The sequence below is a fragment of the Grus americana genome, chromosome 1, assembly GCF_028858705.1.
Source record: "Grus americana isolate bGruAme1 chromosome 1, bGruAme1.mat, whole genome shotgun sequence".
NCBI classification, from domain to species: domain Eukaryota; kingdom Metazoa; phylum Chordata; class Aves; order Gruiformes; family Gruidae; genus Grus; species Grus americana.
In genome coordinates, this window is record NC_072852.1 from 46502921 (window position 1) to 46523736 (window position 20816).

Here is a 20816-nt window from a genome sequence, read left to right on the forward strand (position 1 = left end):
GCAGGACTTGGCCCTCTGCAGATGGGACGTGCAAGAAGACAAAAGATTTCAGATTATTGTTTTGGTGCACAGCAGCAGGTGAGCTGGGAGATACAATACAGCTACTGTGCTTCTGAGCAGAGCAACAACAACAACAAAAAAGAAAGACTACAGTATGTGAGTGTGTTGATCTGAACATGAACGTGTTGATTTCTCTTGCAAATGCATCACAGAGAAAAAGTCAGAACATTTATTCTGAAGTGCTTTAGAATATCATTAATCAAAGAAGTAATTTCTTGGTAATGGAGCAGACATAATAATAATATATAATATTAATACCAATAACTTCTAAATTAACATGCAAAAGAAATGCTTTTGTTTATTTTAGACATCCCACAGTACAGGACCTGATGTCAGTGTTCATCTGTGATGTGCAGTGCCATTGGACAATTATGCTCTTTGGATTTTAATAATGCTCAGTGCACTCCCAAGGGATCAATGGTGAAACTCTCATTGATTTCAAAGGAGGAGATCAAGACCAGCTAAACACTTTTAAGTATTCATTCAGACTTCCTTTGAATTCAGTTCTCGGATTCAAGAACTGTAGGCATATTGCCTTAATATTACATACAAATCACTTTGGGGTGATACACAAAGTAATGAAAAACAGCAGAGAAATGTCAGTCAATTGCACATATTTACTTCCATCCATGACAAGAAAATAAGAAGGTTTTCAATGTTAAAAGAGTTAATTTTAAAATGTAGAGGAAAGCAAATGTTTACACAGGGAATTACTACGTGGAGCTCATTAACACAAGATAGGAATGAGGTATACGGCCTAGTAAATTTAAAAAACATATTCCAACATCACATAAATGAGAAAAGCATTCTCCTAGTACTTCTAGGATAAAATTTTAAGGGCTATCAATCAAGTTTCAGAACACAACTTGTTCAATAATTAGGGTCAGGAAGAAATGTTTCCTTTGGTTTCCTCTGGAAGTGTAACATTTCTAATGGGGACCGTACCGAATGATTCAAAAGAAATTTTAAAACTTTACAGTGAGGCCACTTTTTACAACATCTCGGAAAAGATAAGCTGAAAAACTTAAATTAGTAGTTTGCAATCGTTCCTGGTGGTTTATTTTCTTTTGTTAGAAGCATGGAGAGGATGGTAGACAGTCGGATAGAACATTTTATAAACGGATAAAACAACAGCAATCAGAAAATGAAGCTGGAATATGCAAGTGTAAATAGACTTTCATTCTTTTATTTAACAGCTTGGAGAAACTTAGTTTTCACCATTGATCACTGGACATTTGTTCATTGTATATCATGTCCAAACACGTGAGAGAAAGCTTAAGTATTGAGCTTGTTTGAATTTTAAACACATGGACATGATATATGAGTGTGAATTTGCTTTTGAACATCTCTTTGCAGCTGTAGAGGTATCCTACTGACTGTACCACATTTGGTAGCATTCCAGAAATCCATAAATAAAATTCCAAGACTGTCTGTCTCATCTTTCCCAGGGGTCAAGATGGATGCCATATTTCATTTGTTGTCTTCTGTTATATGTACTGGATTTCTACAGCCCTTTTCAAAGTTACCTCTTCTTATTTTTCATATAAAAATCTCGCTCTAAGTGTTTCTTTCTTTGGAGCACTTATTTTACTTCACAACTTTATGCTGCGATCTTATTTGTATAATGTTGAGAATCACTGATTTATTCTGAGTTTCAAGTACTGCAGCAAGTTAATTGAGCTTCCTTTTCTGCTGAGAAGCTGCAGATGGTTTTGTGAACATTTTTTTTTTCAAGCCATATAACATTTTAACACCTTGTAATTCTTACTAAGGGAGGAAAGAAAGAGAGAGAGAGAGAAAGAGAATGAATTTCCTCGTGTATCTTCAAATAGCATTTTATCTTCAAATAGCATTTTTGTTTCTTGTAATGACAGTTTATATTTTGAGACACTTTATTTTAATAAAGGTTAGGTAAAATCTTCCAAAGTACATGAGTTAAGAACTAAGTCCTCCATTACTTTTCCAGTATCAGCTTTTCTTCTTTTTCTTAATAATTCATTCCAGGTAAGATCATCTGAATAATTTTCTTTTGGAGATTGAGCTAGGAATTTGTTAGGATGTAATACTTGATTTGTTTACTGGCAAAAAGTTTAATAGCAGTAATTGAAAGACATTTAATACAGTTAAGAGACAGAAAGTTTATGCCTGTATCCGATTCTGCCCTTCCACATGAATTTAAAATGCTGGTTATTTTAATCAATTTAAATGAGTATTCTGCATATCGAGTTACTTTCATTCACAGTTAGTGCACAACACCAAAGCTATGACAGTTGTTTCTCTATAATGGTAACGTAGGTCAACAAAACAAACAACCATTTTAAGCTGGCAAATGGCAATATAAGTGAAGAGTAGCTATAACAGTTTAAATATAGTAAGACAACATATAAAGAAGTTCAACCTTTGGCAAATGTCTCATTAACATAAAGTCCTCTCATCCCACCAGCATTTTTGTTTTCAATATTTTGTGTGGAATAGGCTATTTGAAAGGGAATTATTGACTGGATGCTCAGACCAGAGGCAGTTTCAATACAGCTGAGGTTGTGTGTATGCAATATTTCATCTGTTAGAGCGGTAAAATACCTTTATGCGAATCTCTTTCTGATTTATATTGGTTTTGTTTGTGTAAACCAAAAATTTAATAAAGTGGTTTTCTAAATGAAGTTTCTTCATTCTGATTATATTGCATTACATTTATAGCTGCCCTCAGTTAGACTTCAGGCTTCATTATATGAGATATCTATGATTTTATGGCATGAGGCGAAACAAATTCACAGATAGAAAATTAGAATTTTCAGAGGGCTTTAGAGCTGATAAGATATTTAAAGTGAGGAGTTCAGGACCTACTGAAGCAGATACCTAGCAGTTTTCTTGGAGTAGCTGGGCGATGGAATGACACATGATGATAATGAAGGTATTCAAAAGAAATCTGAAGAACAGATTTGATTGCTTAAGACTGTAAACTTCAACTTAATATTATAGATACTATTATTGAAGGTTTTTTGGGCAACCCCCAAACTAGTTTTTTTGAAATTAAATTTATTTTCCACATGCTTTATACTATCACTTATCTATATGAAACCATTTAGACCCTAATTTTAAACTGATTAGCCTTAAATCAATACAGACACATACCTGTTTTTTTCTATACTAATAATACCCCCATATTTGCACTAAAATTTTTCTTGCATGAATGTGGTTTTCAGGTTATAACTTTGCTTAGCTCTTCAGGATAGCTATAAGGACTTTTAAATTAATTAAATCTGGTTGTTCTCCTTCTGAGTAGCACCAGATTTCAGATGTCTTACCATTGGAGAAAAATTTGGTGATCTATATTCAGAGTATATTTGGAGTTTATCTTGTTCTGGTTCCACACATTCACCTGTACTGGAACAGAGACCATCACAAATAGTACATAAATAAATAAAAAATTACTTGTCTGTTGAAAATGAGAATAATTCCAACTTTTTTATTTCAGAAGGGAAAAAAAAAGGATAAACTTAAAAAATACCATCCCCCAAACTTATTTCCACTGTTTTGTTAATTAAAAAAAGGAAGTTTTTAAAGAGAAATTTTGATCAGCAACAGTAAAAAAAATACGCTGTTTGAAACAGTGGTTTTCAAAATAAATGTTATTTACCCTCAAAATTTTATACAGTGATTCTTCTTAAAGAACTACCATATTTATTCCTCATTTCATTCATGCTGATAGGACTATATCATGAAATTTTAGATTACTGATCTGAAAGAAACAGGATTCTTCCGCATGAAAATCTTCAAGTAAGATAATAAATGTTATTGTCTGGAATACTAAATTTACGCCCTCTGACAGTCCAATCATAATTTTGTTAATTTGGAGTACTTTTGGAGTCAATGCCTGACTTTTCCATAGATTATTTTATTACAGTTTGTTTGTGAGTAAAATATTATTCAAGAATGAATGAGGTGTATACACCGCAGGTCAAAAGTGATCAAAGACAATTTCAGAACAAATTTAGAACAAATGTGTTCTAAAAAATATTTAAGAGCTTAACCCTAGTAATTGATTCCAATGGAAGTTTGGAACTAAAACACCAAGAAAAAAAGTCTTTTTAGATACATGTCTTCATCTTTATGCACCAAAATATCTTTTAAATTCCATCATTTGGCTCATGACTTTCTAATACGTTCCTCTCAAGAACAGAAGTAGTACAAATACACAAGCATGATCGCAGACTGAAAATCCTTGCTGAAGGACAGTTTAATAGCTTAGGTGTAGTACTTTAACTGTATAACTACAGTGTATGGATAGTCAAAGGGGGTTTTTTTGTGCATGAAGCTCCTCCTCCGTCATGTGAATGTAACTTACTGTGCAAATTATATTCTGAAGATCTGCAGCAGGGGTTTTTTTTGAGTTAGGTAAATATAAGTCCACTGACTTTCAGGGTACACTGGCATGAAGTATCAGACTTCTATTATTCTTCTGACCAAGCAGATATATGATTCTTAAGAGGGTATTCTCTACTAAGTACAGTCACAAAAAATATAGGATTTCTAAAATTATTTTCCTCTACATTTACTTTGCACCAGCTAGGGCAAGATTAAGCAGAGTCCAGTTAGTTACCTAAGATTACAGATGCATAAAAACATTGATGGCAATAGGGCACCACAGGTGTCATTGAAAACATAATCAGAAGACAATGAAGCTACACATTTGTAATTGAGGTATAATTTGGTCTGCAGAATCTTTATGATTCTGTTAAAGGAAGGAATAGGTTGGCTTTCAGGTTGAGTTTGTGCGGCTGGCAGTTAATTTTTTTCTTCATATTCATTGCTAGCAGTTTTAATATTGGAATCACTGAGGCATAATGAACAGAGAATTAAATAATCACTTTCAAGGTAGCATTGCATTTTAAAGAAACCTACCCTGTGGCTGAGGGAAATTATGGTAAATTTTGTCCCACAAAAACACAGTATGGGTAAAACAGCTGCAAGTTTAAAAGAGGAAGGGAAATCTTGTGTGTTATAGGAAAGAACTGCCTTCTTATAAATCAGTCATTTATGAAGGAAATAATATCACTATCTTGGCCTTGAATTCAGTTTACTGATCTTTCTGCCTCATTGTGCAATTTTCATTGTACGATTGTGTTCCCCAGTCTTCCTAGTGTCCTGCTCCAAGGGAGTGTTCAGATGTCTGGGATGGGATAGGAGAAAATAGTAGGCTTTCTTACGGATACTTTATTTACACCTGTTTAAGGAAACACATCTGTGACTTAAATATTTATGAAGTGCTATGCTGAATTAGATCCTGGGCTCATATAATTCAGTATCTGTTTTCTGACTACGCAGAGTACTGGAGACAGTGACAAAATATCTGAAAGGCAGGAATGGTATAATCTGGTTTGTGAAAGATTCAGACTAAATTCCAATGCTTAGAGACTAATTAATGGATGAAACCTGATCTTTTTTAAGAGTCTTATTTTTCGTAACTCTGAATCTGATGTCCTTTCTGGACAACAGAGAATTTAATTAAGTGACAGGAATATGAACACCAACAGAAACATTTGTTTTGAAACTACTTTTCTTAATCCAGGGAGAATGAAAGTCTCAGTCTGCTGATTTTTTTTTTTCCCTGATGCAAATTGCAGTTTCAGTGACACAATCTTCTGTGGGTTATATTAATCAAATAATAGATTACAACAGCCACAGCAACAGAGTCAAAGAAATAAATCCAGATTTGCTTTCTTGATGTTGATGTAATGATTTCTGACCAACTCTTTACCCTCTCAGTACTACAACTACAGGTAAAATTGTGGCTAGCATTCTTGTAGTAATAATTGTCTTCTCTGTGCATTTTTTTCTGTAGTGAATGTCTTTTCTTCTTGCATGTAACATAAAGACCTCAATTTACAAAGGCTGAATGCCAGGTTGGTACTTACTAAACCAGAATTAATTCTCTGCTGTACAGTGTGTAACTGCTACTGAGATGGAGATTTGCCTTTTGGCCTTCTCCTTCTTCTCCTTCTCCTCCTTCTCTTGTGTCAAAGAAGGCTAATGGTATCCTGGGCTGCATTAAGCAAATTATTGCCAGCAGGTCTCAAGCTGTTGGTGAGACCACACCTGGAGTACTGTGTCCAGTTCTGGGCTCCTTAGTACAAAAGACATAGACATACTGGAGAGCCCAATGAAGGGGCACAAAGATGATTAAGGGACTGGAGCATCTCTCCTGTGACAAAGGGCTGGGATAGTTGCGACTCTTTCGACCATTTCAGGGGGGATTTTATCAGTGTATATGAAAAGCTGAAGGGAGGGTGCAAAGAAGATGGAGCCAGGCTCTCTTCAGTGGTGACCAGTGACAGGACCAAGAGGCATTTGAGTTCACACCAAACTCAGTAACTAAGAATGATGCAACATGGCAAGGGATGGTCTTCTCAGGTTCACTGTGCTTACCATTGTTCACCTTAGGAATAGCTCCTCCAAGAATGATTTGTGTGGCTTCTTCTGATGTATGGCTTATTTATGTATTGTCCTTCTTATGTATTTCTCCTTTATAGTTTATAAAGGCCAGAGCATGTGAGAACTTGTCTCAAAATTTTCAGTCTGTACTTAATGTCTGTAAGAATCAGGAAAAAAAAAAAGTCCTTCCAGTTCAATCAATCAAACTTACTTTTAAGAATAACTGGCTAAATAAGAGCAGCAATAGTAGAAAGATGGAAAAATCTTGGAAGGATCATTGCAAGGTCATCTCACCCACTCTTTTGATACAACACAGGATTCCTTATGTTTACATAATTTCTAGTGTGTATTTACCTAATCCCTTTTAAAGCCCTCAGTGACATACATTTTAGAGCCACTCAGCCAGCTATTCTCATACTTTACTTTTCTTACTTTTGGAAAACCTTTTTTTAATGTTCAATAATTTTTGATGCAGTTAAACCTTTTTTTTTTTTTTTTCATGCATGATAAACATAGAAAACATTGCTGCTATGGTCTTTGAAACCATATTAGTTTGACTGTAAATGTCCCTTCTTTAGGATAAATATTTCTTTTCAATTATTTAGTGGAGTCAATATTTTTTCTTTTTTATTGTGGTTGGTTTAGGTCGTGGTTTGGTTTTTTTGGTGGTGGGGTTTTTTTGTGTTTGTTTGTTTGGTGGGGGTTTTTTGTTTGTTTGTTTGGTTGGTTTTTTGTTTGTTTTCCTGGAGTGCATTTTGTCATGTAACATCTAAAGCTCACTGTCTAAAACTAGATTAAATAATCCAGTTGAGGACCTACCTTGGGGGATGAGGGAAAACTTCATGACTTTTCCAGGAAAAGTTCCTCTATCTGTTTATTAGAAGACATAGCTGCATTGCAGTTATTACCATTATTTTGATTTACCTCACCTAAGGTCTGGTCAATTAATCAATACAAATGATTTAAAACATTTCCAAAGGTAGCTTAGTGATTTAGCCACATGTCTTGACCACGTGTTTCTTTCAATTCTTTCATTTGTGAATCTTATTTAATACTCTAACACTTCAAATTGTAATGACAGGGCAATTTCCTGATTGCCATTGCATGCAACAAGCAGAAACATTATTTATGAGCAATCTATAATCTTTAGCCATTATATTAACACTGCTAGTCATTAACTAAAAGTTGATTGGAAACATTCTGATTAGGCCACAATATGAGGTTCTTTAATCAAATAGGAGGGGGAAATCTGATGTGTATGTTTAATTTGTGTAAATAAATCATTAAAATACCCTATTAACAAATCTGGCCAGCATTCTGATGGGATTACATGTCACTCTCTACTGCCGTCTTTAGCTGAAAAAAATAACCTTTTAAAATAGCATATTTGTTGGCTTCTCTAAACAAATTTCACCAAATACCATGAAGAACAACCTGTTCTTGGCTGGGCTATGGGATAGCTGGTCTAATCAGTTTCTTCTGTGTCTCATTTTTAATAAAACTGTTCTCACATTCAATCTTTCCAATTATCAGTGTTCCTTATAATACATCCTAATAACCAGAAAGACCCATACACGTTTCCAGTCAATTATCCAATAGGTAGTGACACAAGGGTATATCCTGAAAAATACCATATTCTCCCAAGACTTAGAATAATATCATTGGTATAAATAGGTTTTCTGGTGCTCGTTAATTTTTAGAAGGTTAAACATGCATTTCATGAGAAAAACATGCTGATTTCTAACAGCTAATCTGGTAGGCTAGAGTTAGAAAGAGCTGGTGGACGAGAGGACTCTGAGTCCTTGGCAGTCAGTTTGACAGCCAGCTGGCTACATTAATTTTATATTTGGTTGCTTACATTTTGTCAGAAAGTATAAAGTTTTTGTTCTCAAATTACTTTCTGTTTAGATGCTGGTTTCAAGGAGAATGAAAAATAATTGTCTTCAATTCATAATGAAAACAAATGTTGCTATTTTGAAATTTTGCATGAAGCAAAATTACCAGTCTCACTTGATCCTTAGTGTTCTCCATAAGCTTGCTTCAACATTCAGGGTCATGTCCTGCTCTTGATAAAGTTACTTTTAATGTTACATTTGGTTAATTTTCATAATATGTAGATTAAATTCCTCTCAAAGAAGAGTTTTGCCCTTGAGAAAAATGCAGATAGTCTGTGACTTTACAAAAGAAGCCTAATGAAATTAGGCGCATGACTTCTAATGACTTTATGTACTTTTTTTTTTTTGTTGGTAAAAATTTCAAGGTTTACAAGTTTTATAAGCATTAGGACATATTCCATGCTAACTTACACTCTGCAAAATCTTACTGAAGGAGAATTTTTTACAGAGTGGAGGTTGCTACAGATGGAACTTGAACCAAGGTCACTTTCTAATATGCTTCTGTTTTTTCTTCTGTAAAAAAAAATCTGTTATTTAAAAGATTAAATCATAATATTGATACGCACTAAGAATTTAATCTAGATGACAGTTGCTGAAATCTGAATGCTGACCTGTATTTATGCTGCCTTTTATTTTGTTGACCAGAAGTCTGCCCCCTCCTCTCCTCCTCCTCCCCTTACTTCTGTGGACTTACTGAGGTGATTTCTTTTGGAGAGTGATGGCAGTCAGCTTTATTATATGTTTAGGCAGCTTTGATGACTTGGATTCACATCTAGCTCCCTACTTAAATCTACAAACTTACCTCTGTATCTTTCAGGGACATGAGTCTTCTGTTGCAGTGGAAGCCTTGATAACCAGCAACAAATGCTGTGGGTCTGCTCAGTGGCTGAACATAGCGTCACTTCTACAGCGGTGGCTCTTCATTAGGGGAAGGATGTACGTAACAGCACACGTTAAGTTACGCTTGTGTTGTAACACTCTTTAAGACACTGTTCCACCTTTTCATCACAGCCTGAGTCAACAGCCATCCATTAAAGTATTTAAATTTAAAACTTTCATCTGAGGAAGTTCTAATGACTGGGACATGTAGTCTTGATACCACCGGTGAAGGATTTCAGTGAAAGTAGTGCATTATGGATGTCTGCAGCGTAACTGATCAGTAACACAAGGATAACAGTTTCTTACATTCTATTCTTCCTGTCTTTTCCAAAAGGTGAGATGTTAAAATTGTATTCGCAGTTACAAAACGAGAGTTAGGCTAAACACTTATGAAAAGTAGATAGGATTTGACTGCTTTAAATAGATGGAATAAGTGGTTTATTTTATTTTATTTTATTTTATTTTATTTTATTTTATTTTATTTTATTTTAAAAACTCATCTTTCACTTGATAGCTATTTCTATGTCTGGATAACCAACATTCAGAATCAGGAATCCATAACAGTAAAAGTATGTGAGGCATAAGAAAAGGAGTAGATGCTTTATAAAATCATTTGGAAAGCTCAATTCCAACTTTCTCATGGTGTACATCTTGCCAGACTGTTGTGGACCAGAAATTGCTTGTGCTTCTAAAATCAATGTTTCACTGGGATCAGTACACACTGAACTGTGATTCTGAGTTGATTTGCTGGTTGTTTTTGTCTCCAGTTACCAGGGCAGCAGACCATACTCATTACAGTAGTGAGGTGAATGAAGTAATATACAAGTTTGAGATAGGATTGCAGATAATCAGAGGTTTATTGAAAGGGTAGGAGATAATTCTGGTCACAGTGTTGAGTGGATTTAGACATGCAAGAAAACGTGGCTGCCCTTTTTGTGACGTTCATTACGATTTGTGCCATCACTTTTGTAGTGACTCTGTTACATTAGTTTTCAAATGAGTTCTCAGACTGTACTTACATCGTGTCTGAAACCGAGGCATCCATCACTGGCTTTTATATTGCAAGGCTACAACTTCAGTGCTACCTCCTTACCAAGTGTTAGGTTGCAGCCAAGCTAACACATCTAACAGTGCCTTTGCCGTGCTGAGCCTAACAGGAACAGATGAAAAAGAAGAGAGCCTGGGAGCTCAGTGGAGTTCTCTCCCTTCCATTTCCGCTCCTGATAACATCACTGTTGCGTGACTGATGTCATTCCATTATCTCATAAGCCTCAAGAGTTATCCTCCTCCCTTCCATTCCTAGAAAGGGAAGAATTACTTATCCGGTTATTTCCTGCCAAAAAATCATTCCTGTGAACGCTCTCTATTTGCATAATTTATATTCCCTGTTTCCTAGCTGTGATCTTTTTGACATCTTCTGGCTCATTGATTTTGGAATTACCATTTTTTTTCCAGTCTTCATTACCATTTTCTTCATCTGAAACAGTTCATCTCTGTAACACTAATACTTACTCTCTTAAAATAACTACAATATCATTTTTCTTAACAGTCACATTATTTTTCTGAGGACCTTAACCTGCATAAAATCTTAAGCAGAGGAAACTTCTGGTATCAAATCAAAACATTCCTATTTTTTTTGAAGGAATTATACTGAATTATTGCCTTGTCTCCTCCATAATGTAGCTACTTCTTGTTTGTATCTTGGAAGATCTTATGTAGCATATATACTTGTGCATATAGCAACCTCTTATTTTTTGGATGAAATTTTCAAGCTGACCCTACTCTAAAACCAGGAGAGTTTTAATACTATTTTTGATGCAAATAAGATTTGATTCATAATCTTGCGATGGATTTTCTCTCTCCCATGAACTAATTACAGGTAACTGTGATTTAAAAGAGAAGACAGAAGATATAACTAATTTGAGGAGAGTAGAGCACTAATTTTTTAAATTTCTACTAGTAGCAATTTTGACTTTCCTTCACAGGAATAAGTAGCTACATAAGTTTATTTGAATGGAATTGGTACTTTGACTAGTCCTTTTTAGGAAGTTGTACTACCTTAGTAAGAGAGTTAAGCAGTGAAGCTTTGCATGCAGATATGCGTTTTCATAAAGAGGGATTCCTTTCACCAGCTGTAAGGCAGATAGATAGTGTCAGAACAGAATCTCTTTCTTCACGTGAGTTGTCTGGTACTTCGCTGATTTCAATGCTATTTATCTTAATACCAACAAACTAATGAATTGATCTGACCCATAGATTCAAACATCCTCATTTTTGATGTTGTCAGTACATTTATCTGTATAAACACACATACATATGTAGATGGACATAGTTATGAAGACATATATATAAAATTTCTTTGTAATCTGCACTGCTTTTGCAAAATGTTTCCTGCACAGACACTTTCTACATTTTTTCATGTTTGCTTTATGTTCCCTTGAATTATGTTTGTCTTCACATAGAAATTACATTTTCTGGAAGCTGTAGAGCCACATGCATAAGAGGGAAAAATTAATTTTTCCACTACCTAAGAAGAAAAGAAAAATTAAACTCATCAACTGTATTCAAAATGTTAAATTGTTGGAAACCTTCATTTCCCACTGACTAGACAGTGAAATTAATGATTTCTTTTGTTGTTGTTTTTGAGTGGTCATTGAAGTCAGGAGTTTGCTTCTTGGATAATGGCTGCTGCCCAATGCTTAAACAAATTTGTTTCTTTTGAAACAATGAAATATATCTTCAGGATGTTACTGTACAGTGCTTGTCTAAGTACTACTGAGTTTGCTTCTTGGATAATGGCTGCTGCCCAATGCTTAAACAAATTTGTTTCTTTTGAAACAATGAAATATATCTTCAGGATGTTACTGAACAGTGCTTGTCTAAGTATTAGCATTATTATATGCATGTTAAAACCAATATATCTGTATAAAAGTATTTGTATTTTAAGGAATACATTAGTATAGCCATTTTTATCTGTAACTGTGGTGGGTCGACCTTGGCTAGCTGCCAGGTGCCCACCAAGCCGCACTATCACTCCCCCTTCTTAACAGGACAGGGTGAGAAAAATATGACAAAACCCCCGTGGCTCAAGATGAGGACAGGGAAATCATTTACCAGTTACCATCATAGGCAAAACAGACTTAGGGAAATTAACTTAATTTATTGTCCAATTAATCAGAGTAGGTTAATAAGAAATAAGAACAAATCTAAAAATACCTTCCCTCCACTTTTGCCTTCTTCCCAGGCTCAATGTCACTCCTGACTCTTCTACCTCCTCCCCGTGAGCAGCACAGGAAGATGGAGAATGGGGGTTGCAGTCAGTTCACAATGCTTCATCTTTGCCACTCCTTCCTCCTCATGCTCTTCCCCGACTCCAGTGTGCAGTCCTTCCCGTGCGATACAGTTCTTCATTAAATTCTCCAGCATGGGTGCTTCCCACAGGCTGCAGTTCTTCACGAATTGCTCCAGCATGGCTCCTTTCCATGGAATGCAGTCCTTCAGGAACAGACAGCTCCAGTGTGGGTCCCCCATGGGGTCACAAGTCCTGTCAGCAAACCTGCTCCAGCGTGGGCTCCTCTCCACAGGCCGCAGCTCCTGACAATACCCTGCTCCAGTGTGGGCTCTCCATGGGCTACAGTTTCCTTCAGGGCACATCTACCTGCTCCAGTGTGGGGTCCTCCACAGGCTGCAGTGTGGATATCTGCTCCAACACAGACCTCCATGGGCTGCAAGGAGACAGTCAGTGTCACTATGGTCTTCACCATGGGCTGCAAAGAGAGATCTGCTCTGGTAACTGGAGCACCTCCTCCCCCTCTTTCTTCACTGACCTTGCTGTCTGCAGAGTTGTTCCTGTCACATCTTCTCACTCCTCTCTCCTGGCTGCTGTTGTGCAGCAGTTTTTACCTGTTACTACAGAGGCACTACCAACATCACTGATTGGCCCAGTTTGGGCCAGTGGTGGGTCCATCTTGGAGCTGGCTGGAACTGGCTCTGTCTGACATGGGGGCACCTCCTGGTGTTTTCTCACAGAAGCCACTCCTGCAGTTGCACCGCTACCAAAACCTTGCCACGTAAACCTGGTACTGTGACCATTGAAAGAAAACATTCCTTTACTGACTTTCTTTAAGATGGTACATAGCAGAGATCTAATAAATCTGTACTGGTAGTGTATAAAGGACTGTGATCTAGTTTCTATTATTTCAATTGCTCTGGTATGTCTGAGAATTAGCTTTAACACTCTGTCCATTAAAAATCAAATCTTTATGTAATTTCTAATTGCTAGCATCAATTCCCACCTTTTAATCACTTTTACAACATGTCCCAATCATACTAGAGACGGATCCAGGTATCCAGTAAAGCTGAAGCACAAAGCCTTCAAATGTGAAGAATACTGTGAAAAGGTTTCACAGTGTTCTTTGTCTTTTAGTTTACATTAAATGACTCCCAAATTCTGTGGCTGTGAGGTCTTGTGGATGGCAAAAATAAACATGCAGAAAAGTTACAAAATAATAATTGTTAGGACTTTAGTTTTGAGTAAATAAAAAAATAAAAGGTACCATAAACCGAAAGTTTGGTGAACAGTGAAGGTCACATAGGTGGGTTTTTTTAGAACACAGCTGGACTGATATATAGAAGGCTGCCTTAATTATAAAGAAGCAGACTCTTCACATTAAATGGTGTATGACCAAACAAGCTGTGTTCATTTGACTTCCCAGACAGCTGGAGTTGAATTCAGAGGCAGCTAATTGCCTTGGGGACCTTTCTCTGGCAAGTAGCCCATTGGTACTCTTGAGGGGTGGAGAGGTTTCACACAGAAAGCTTAAAAGCATCTGGGCTGCTGTTGTGCAGAATGCTACTGCTGACAGATTTACCATCTGTCTTTGAGAAAGACAACAGTTTTGGGAGCCCAGATACCACCATTCTTCAGTAGAAAGCCCTTTGTCAATCAAAACCTCCTCATTAGAGTAGAGAGTAGAACTTGAATTGTAGTTAAGTGCACTAAGCAAAAAAGAACTATCAAGACATTAGCTTACTTTCATTTGTGTATGGCTAGACAAAAAATCCTGTAACATTAGGGAACAGCAAACTGTAAACACATTTGTATTATCCATCAGCTAAGCTTTCTCTGTGCAAATAGTTTTACAGATGTACCAACAGTAACCATGTCCACGTCCCCGCAAGAAAGAGTTGTGTTGTAATAGCACAGAATAATGAATTCATAATATATACTATGCTATGTTAGATAATTAGATAATTTATTTTTGTAAGTTGTCTTTGACTTTAAAATATAATTGCTTTCATTCTTATGTTTGTAACTGTCATGGTTTAACCCAGCAGGCAGCCAAACACCACATAGCCGCTCGCTCACCCCCCCACCCCGCTGAGTGTGATGGGGCAGAGAATCAGGAAAAAAAAGTAAAATTCGTGGGTTGAGATAAAAACAGTTTAATACGACAGTGAATGAAGAGAAAATAATGATAAAAGAATATATGAAACAAGTGATACACAACACGATTGCTCACCACCTGCTGACCGATGCCCAACCCATTCCTGAGCAGTGATTACAGCCCCCTGGCCAACTCCTCCAGTTTATATACTGAGCATGATGTCACATGGCATGGAATATCTCTTTGGCCAGTTTGGGTCAGGTGTCCTGGCTGTGCTCCCTCCTGGCTTCTTATGCACCTCCTTGTTGGCAGAGCATGGGAAGCTGAAAAGCCCTTGACATAGCATAAGCATTACTTAGCAACAACTAAAACCGTCAGTGTGTTATCAACATTATTCTCGTCCTAAATCTAAACCACAGTCCTATGCCAGCTACTAGCAAGAAAATTAACTCTGTCCCAGCTGAAACCAGGACAGTAGCCAATAGAATGGATTGTATCTATCTTACAAGGGAACTTCAAATCTCTAACCATACAAAAAAGAAAAGGATGTGCATTCATCCCTGTACACTTGCATGTGTGCTCGCCAATACATAAAATTATGACTATGGCTTTTGCCTAGTGCAATTTTAGAAGAACGAATCAAAGTTAGGAATAAAATAAAGATGTTTTCTAAAAAGCTGCAGTACACGAATACTTTCAGCACATAAATGCACATAGATAACCGTATGTAAATACAGATCTAATTTAATACCTACAGGTCTGAATAACATGCATTCATCTCAACAGTTCATAAAACCTTTAGAAATTATGAAGAATGGAATTACAGATTCTATAAATAGTACTCTTTCTTAAGCCTTCAAATGAGTCTATATGTTTCCATGACTTTAGTGCCTTCCTGAAAGATGTAAAAAAAGAGAGTTATGCCCAATGTCTCTCATAGCTGTGGTTGATCAGTAAGTGTGTACTGGCTGTTTAAAAGGAATAAACATTTACTTTGTGATCCATGTTCTTGAAAGTCAAGTTTCAGTTTAATGTGAACACAGAAGAATGTTAAATGTATAGTTATCATACACATGTATTTAAACACACATATATTTATACATATATATATTGTTCATCACATGTTTATCACAAATATAGGAAGCTGGATACAGGTATTTATTATAAATGGTTATAAAACTTCTTTTTTTTTTTTTTTTAAGAAATTTTCATGTTTTCTTACCCCAAGTATTTTACCACAAATCTAGAGGGAGAGATGAGGGATATATGCCAGGACTTTCCTTCAAGCTTGTGTGGCTGCAAAACACTAAAAAACATCTTCCTCTACATACCTGTATGTATGTACATACATACATATGTGAGAAGGTAAAGGGAATATTACTCTCTAGTCTAGTGATTACAGCTCTCATGAAAATATGAGTCCTGGTTTCCAGTTTCTTTTTCTAGGGTTGTTTCTATATTTTAATGCAGAATGCTTGCCCTCTAAGCTTATGGTATACATCTAGGAGATAGAAAAAATTGGATTGAATGTTCCAGTGTTGAGGAAGGCCCTGAGTTTAAGCACTCTAATGAAACACAGGTTTACCACTGGCCATGTTTTAAAAGAAAAGGGAAATTGGCTTCTTTTGTCCCAGGGGAGCAGCTTAGTTTTTTACTTCAAGGGAAAGGTTCAGGACTTCAAATTCCAGCTTAAAATATATACCCTAATGTAAACTTTAGAAAGACTTAAGTTATTCAGATTAAGCACTGTATTGTATTGTCAGTAAAAGGATCTAAGTGTTGGCTTATTTTTCACGCTGAGATACTTTCAATACAGAGCTAGATCATGTACTTCTATACTCTGTTGCAGTCTATGGAGCTGATATATCAATGTCAAAAAGAGGTGTGAGAGTCAAACGATGTGCTCTCTCCATCATTTCCTGTTCTCCTGTTTAAGCGTATCCCTGGTTCAGCATGCTGACTGCTATGTACCCTTTTCTTGAATGGATAATTTCCTCCAGGCCTGGCAGAGGAAGTTTGGTTGGAGCTTTGAGTTCCACTGGTGGCCACACGCCAAAATCCCTTTATGGGGCTACCTCTTAATCTCCCTTTCCTAACTTTCTTTTACTGAAATGGTAGTCACAGTATTTCCCCACTTCAGAGAGAGTGAATGTGGTATTGGTAATCTCCTAGCTTCCACAGTTATGTAGATCAAGTGAGTAGATATATAAAAGTTTTCTTGCATAACAAATTAAAATGGGAATATATTGCTATTTTGGAAGGGATCTTAGCCACAGTATTTTGGTCATGTAGAGGCTGGATGTTCCACTTTAACTCAAGTGTTTTGGTCTAGTTAAACCACTGTAAATCTCTGTGAACATATGGAAATGAGTTGCCTACTGACTTATGACAAGTGTGTTCATGAAAATGCTTTCTTTAGCTTTCCTTATTCAGTTAAATGACAAAGCAAAAAACAATTAATTCAATGTCATATTCGTATACAGCTGAGGTATAATTTGGGAGTATGTAGACAGACCTTCTTGTAAAATGGAAATGCCGACATTTATACCAGGGGTACAGGAGTCCGCCTCTGATCATTTACAGAAGATTTGCCTATGTATAACTGAGGGCATAAAGTGAAGAAAATGAGACTAAACAGGTAAAACTGAAATAATCATTTGGCTTCCAGATGGTAAGAAGGATATTTTCAGGTATCCACAGGCTAATGAATAGGACTGGCAATTCGAAAAATGTCTCTTGTAAATGGAACTCATTAAAAGACTCAGTCAGTGTAAGTTAGTAAAGGTAGGACCCCTCACTTTGCCATTTTGGTCTGTAAAGTAGAATCACATTTGAAGTATTCTAGCAACTCATTGTGATATGAGCTGTGGCTATACCATGGCTGTTAAATATTTCCTCTGGGAACATTCCACTTCTCAAGTATGACTTACAGAAAACCATGGGAATCATAGCAGCATCATATTTTACAGGTTGTTAGACTTCCATGCAGATTTTGTAGGAAGGTTGTCAATATATTAGTTGAAAAGAGTATTTCTAAAGATCACTAAGATCCTAAAGGGACACTCATGATTCAGTGCACATCTGGTATTCCTTCTGCAAACCTTAGAAAATATATTAATTTTTTTCTTAGTATGTGTTCATGTAATACAGCTTTTTTGTTTTGTTTTGTTTTGTTTTGTTTTCTGAAGATTATAACCCAGATCCTGAAGGTGCATGGTACAGATAAAGTGTATTTCAGGTAACTGGGATTTGCAAAGTACCATTTATAGCCTTTGATGTGTTGTTAATGACAGCTGCCAATGGCACAAAGGCTTGATTCCAGAATTCAAACATCATGGAATATAACCCAGCCATAAATCTGTTTGTCTAGGTCCAGCTCTAATGTTGGATCCAAGAAGAGAGGGTAAGCCAGCTATCAAATTATCTATCTTCTAAAGTTTCCTCAAGGTAGGCAAAATAATTTCAGTTGTTTCTTCATTATTCTGTTGGTTTGTCTACAGTAATAATGGGCAAACAATGGGTTTTCTCCTGTTTCTTCCTACTACCAAGATAGTGTCTCCATTCCTTCACGGTTCTTTTCTATACAAGGGAGTGACATAGCAGAAACTGCTTTCCTCTCTCTTTTTTTTTTTTTTTTGTTTGCTTTTTTTTCCCTCCCTTCCTTCTAGCAAGTTCTCTTCCATCAGGAATTCTTTTATATCCAAGTAGGGAAGGATATTGTCACAACACTTAAATTGCCCCCATCTATCTTAATTATCTGTATGACATTTAGTCTATTCCCCCACTGACACATTGCTTTATTGTCTTGATATTATTTAATTTATTCTGCATTAAGGACAGTTGAAGCAAACACAGGAACAATGGTTACACTGTGATGTTACCTTAGAGCTCCAGCTCCTACTCAGCTCAAAATTTCCTGATTGTCATATTGCTTCATGATGGTTTATGTTATGGTTGAGATTCAGAGTAAGCCAAAAAGGAAAGAAACTTGAGAGAGTGGGTACTAAATGAGCTCTAGAACCCCCTACAATCAGTATGGACACTACTGACTAGACGTCCCATAATGTGTGATGGGTAAATACAAGTCCCCACTTGGCCACAACCAGTCGAAGTAGATGTAGCCAGATACACTGATTGCTGCAATCCATCATCCACAATGAGATGTATGTAGGAATTTGAAGAAAATTTAGTCTCCAATGTACCTGTTAGCTGCTGTTTAACCTCAAAGGGAGTCTACAGTGAGACAACTTTAGACTGCTTTATATAGCCTTCTGGTTTGGGGCATGCTCAGTGGAGTTTCAACCTCAACAGCTCTGAGTGGATTGATACATATTTCACTTAAGTCTCCCAAGAAGTCACAGACTAAACATTAATTACTCTTTCACACTTACATACCAAACGAATCATGTTTGTCAGAAAGCGCAGATGATAACTATCCTTTATTAGGAATGGTTCAGTGATTAGACCACAGACATGGTGATATGGTGATTCGCATTTTATGTTCTTCCTTGAATAACAGTACAGTGGAAGAACGTGCCTCAAGTTGCTTTTTATATAATACTCAGGATAGGAGTAGGGAAAATGCCCGTGCTTGACAAGATAGAGTCCAAAAATGATTCTAAGCATTTGGAAGTAGGACTTTCTTCCAAGAGATGGACCTTCTATGTTCAGGTCACTGCTGCAGTAATCTACTGCATCATGCCATAGAATTCCTTGAGGAACAGAATAAAACTTGAGATTGTACTGCTTCAGGCAAAAAGCCTAAAGTTTTTGCTACAAGTTTATGGAAAGGAAAACAGACTAATTAGCCTAGTTAAAAATTATTAGCTGTGAAGAATGATGGAACCCTCTCACAAGACCATCTATTGGTAGAGCACTGTCCTGGAAAGGTAGGTTTAGATTCCTTTATATTTGAAGCTAGTAGTCCTGAGTGCTCTGATTATCCCATTTGGTACTATTGAATCTTTCCATGTTCTGAAAACAGAAAGCTCTTGGGCTCTAAAATTCATGAGAAGGTTCAGGATTACGAATCTGTAATGCAGCCCCTTTTTCAAAGTGGGTTCTGCAAAAGGGACAGTTGCATGAACACTGCAGCACAGATCTATCCTTAAGTGACTTGTTCAAAATCATAGGGGAAATCTGGTGAAACAGGCCACTGTGCTCCTCAGCCCTCTTGAAAACTTTTTGAACTGCACATACAAAAGTAATTAATTTTTATCAATGTGGGGCAAAATTTTTATCACTGAGACAATGTAGTGTCTATCTGAATTCTGTTAAAGTTATTAGATCAAATTGCATCTTTAAAGTATGTATGTATAATCTGTGCTCTCAGCACTTAAACTGTGGGATAACTGTGGATAGTGAAGATGGGTGAGAAGTAAGTAGAGAAATTATTATATTTCTCCATTCAGTTTTCTGTTCTTTTCATATGACAACTGTGATATCAACAGTGAAACCTGTTCTATACAGCCATTTCATTCTCTCATCAGGGACTGCTCTCTGAGTGATGTGCATGCACTTAACTTCCATTAGTATTAATAAGAAATCAGTGAGCACACCAAGGAGGGAGTACATGTCTTTGCAATATGTGATGTACCCTTGGATAGTTACTTAGTCCAAAATATATTAGAAAATAATGTGAGAGATAAACATGTGGAATAAAGTGGAAAACCTCGAGGTAAAGTGCTAATTCTTGAATGACAGCAGCTCAACTGGGGTCATGAAACAATACTGGAGATGATTATGACATGTTAGATTTGGATAACATACAAATATTAAACATTCTCAGTTACGTATTGTAGGATGTTAACAAAACATGTATTTCAAATTAAATGTTTGCTTTTATCTGCAACTTGCCTGTATTCAGTCTAAATTTACTGGGGGAAAAAAAAAGTTCTTTTTAAATATTTAATCTTATTAAAAATTAGCACTTAAAAGAACATTGTGAAACACCACCCTCAAAAATTGTAAAGTGATATAATTCATGGAAGACATGAGGTCCAGAACCTGAAGAAATACTGCATTATAAGCCCATTATAACTTTGTAAAGAAGTAATAACAAATGTCTGTATTCTCACTATTTTTAAGCAATGCATTAAAATCGATGTTCTCATCATCTGAAGTCTTCATGTGACTGTTTAGGGATCAGAACCCTGATCTTCTG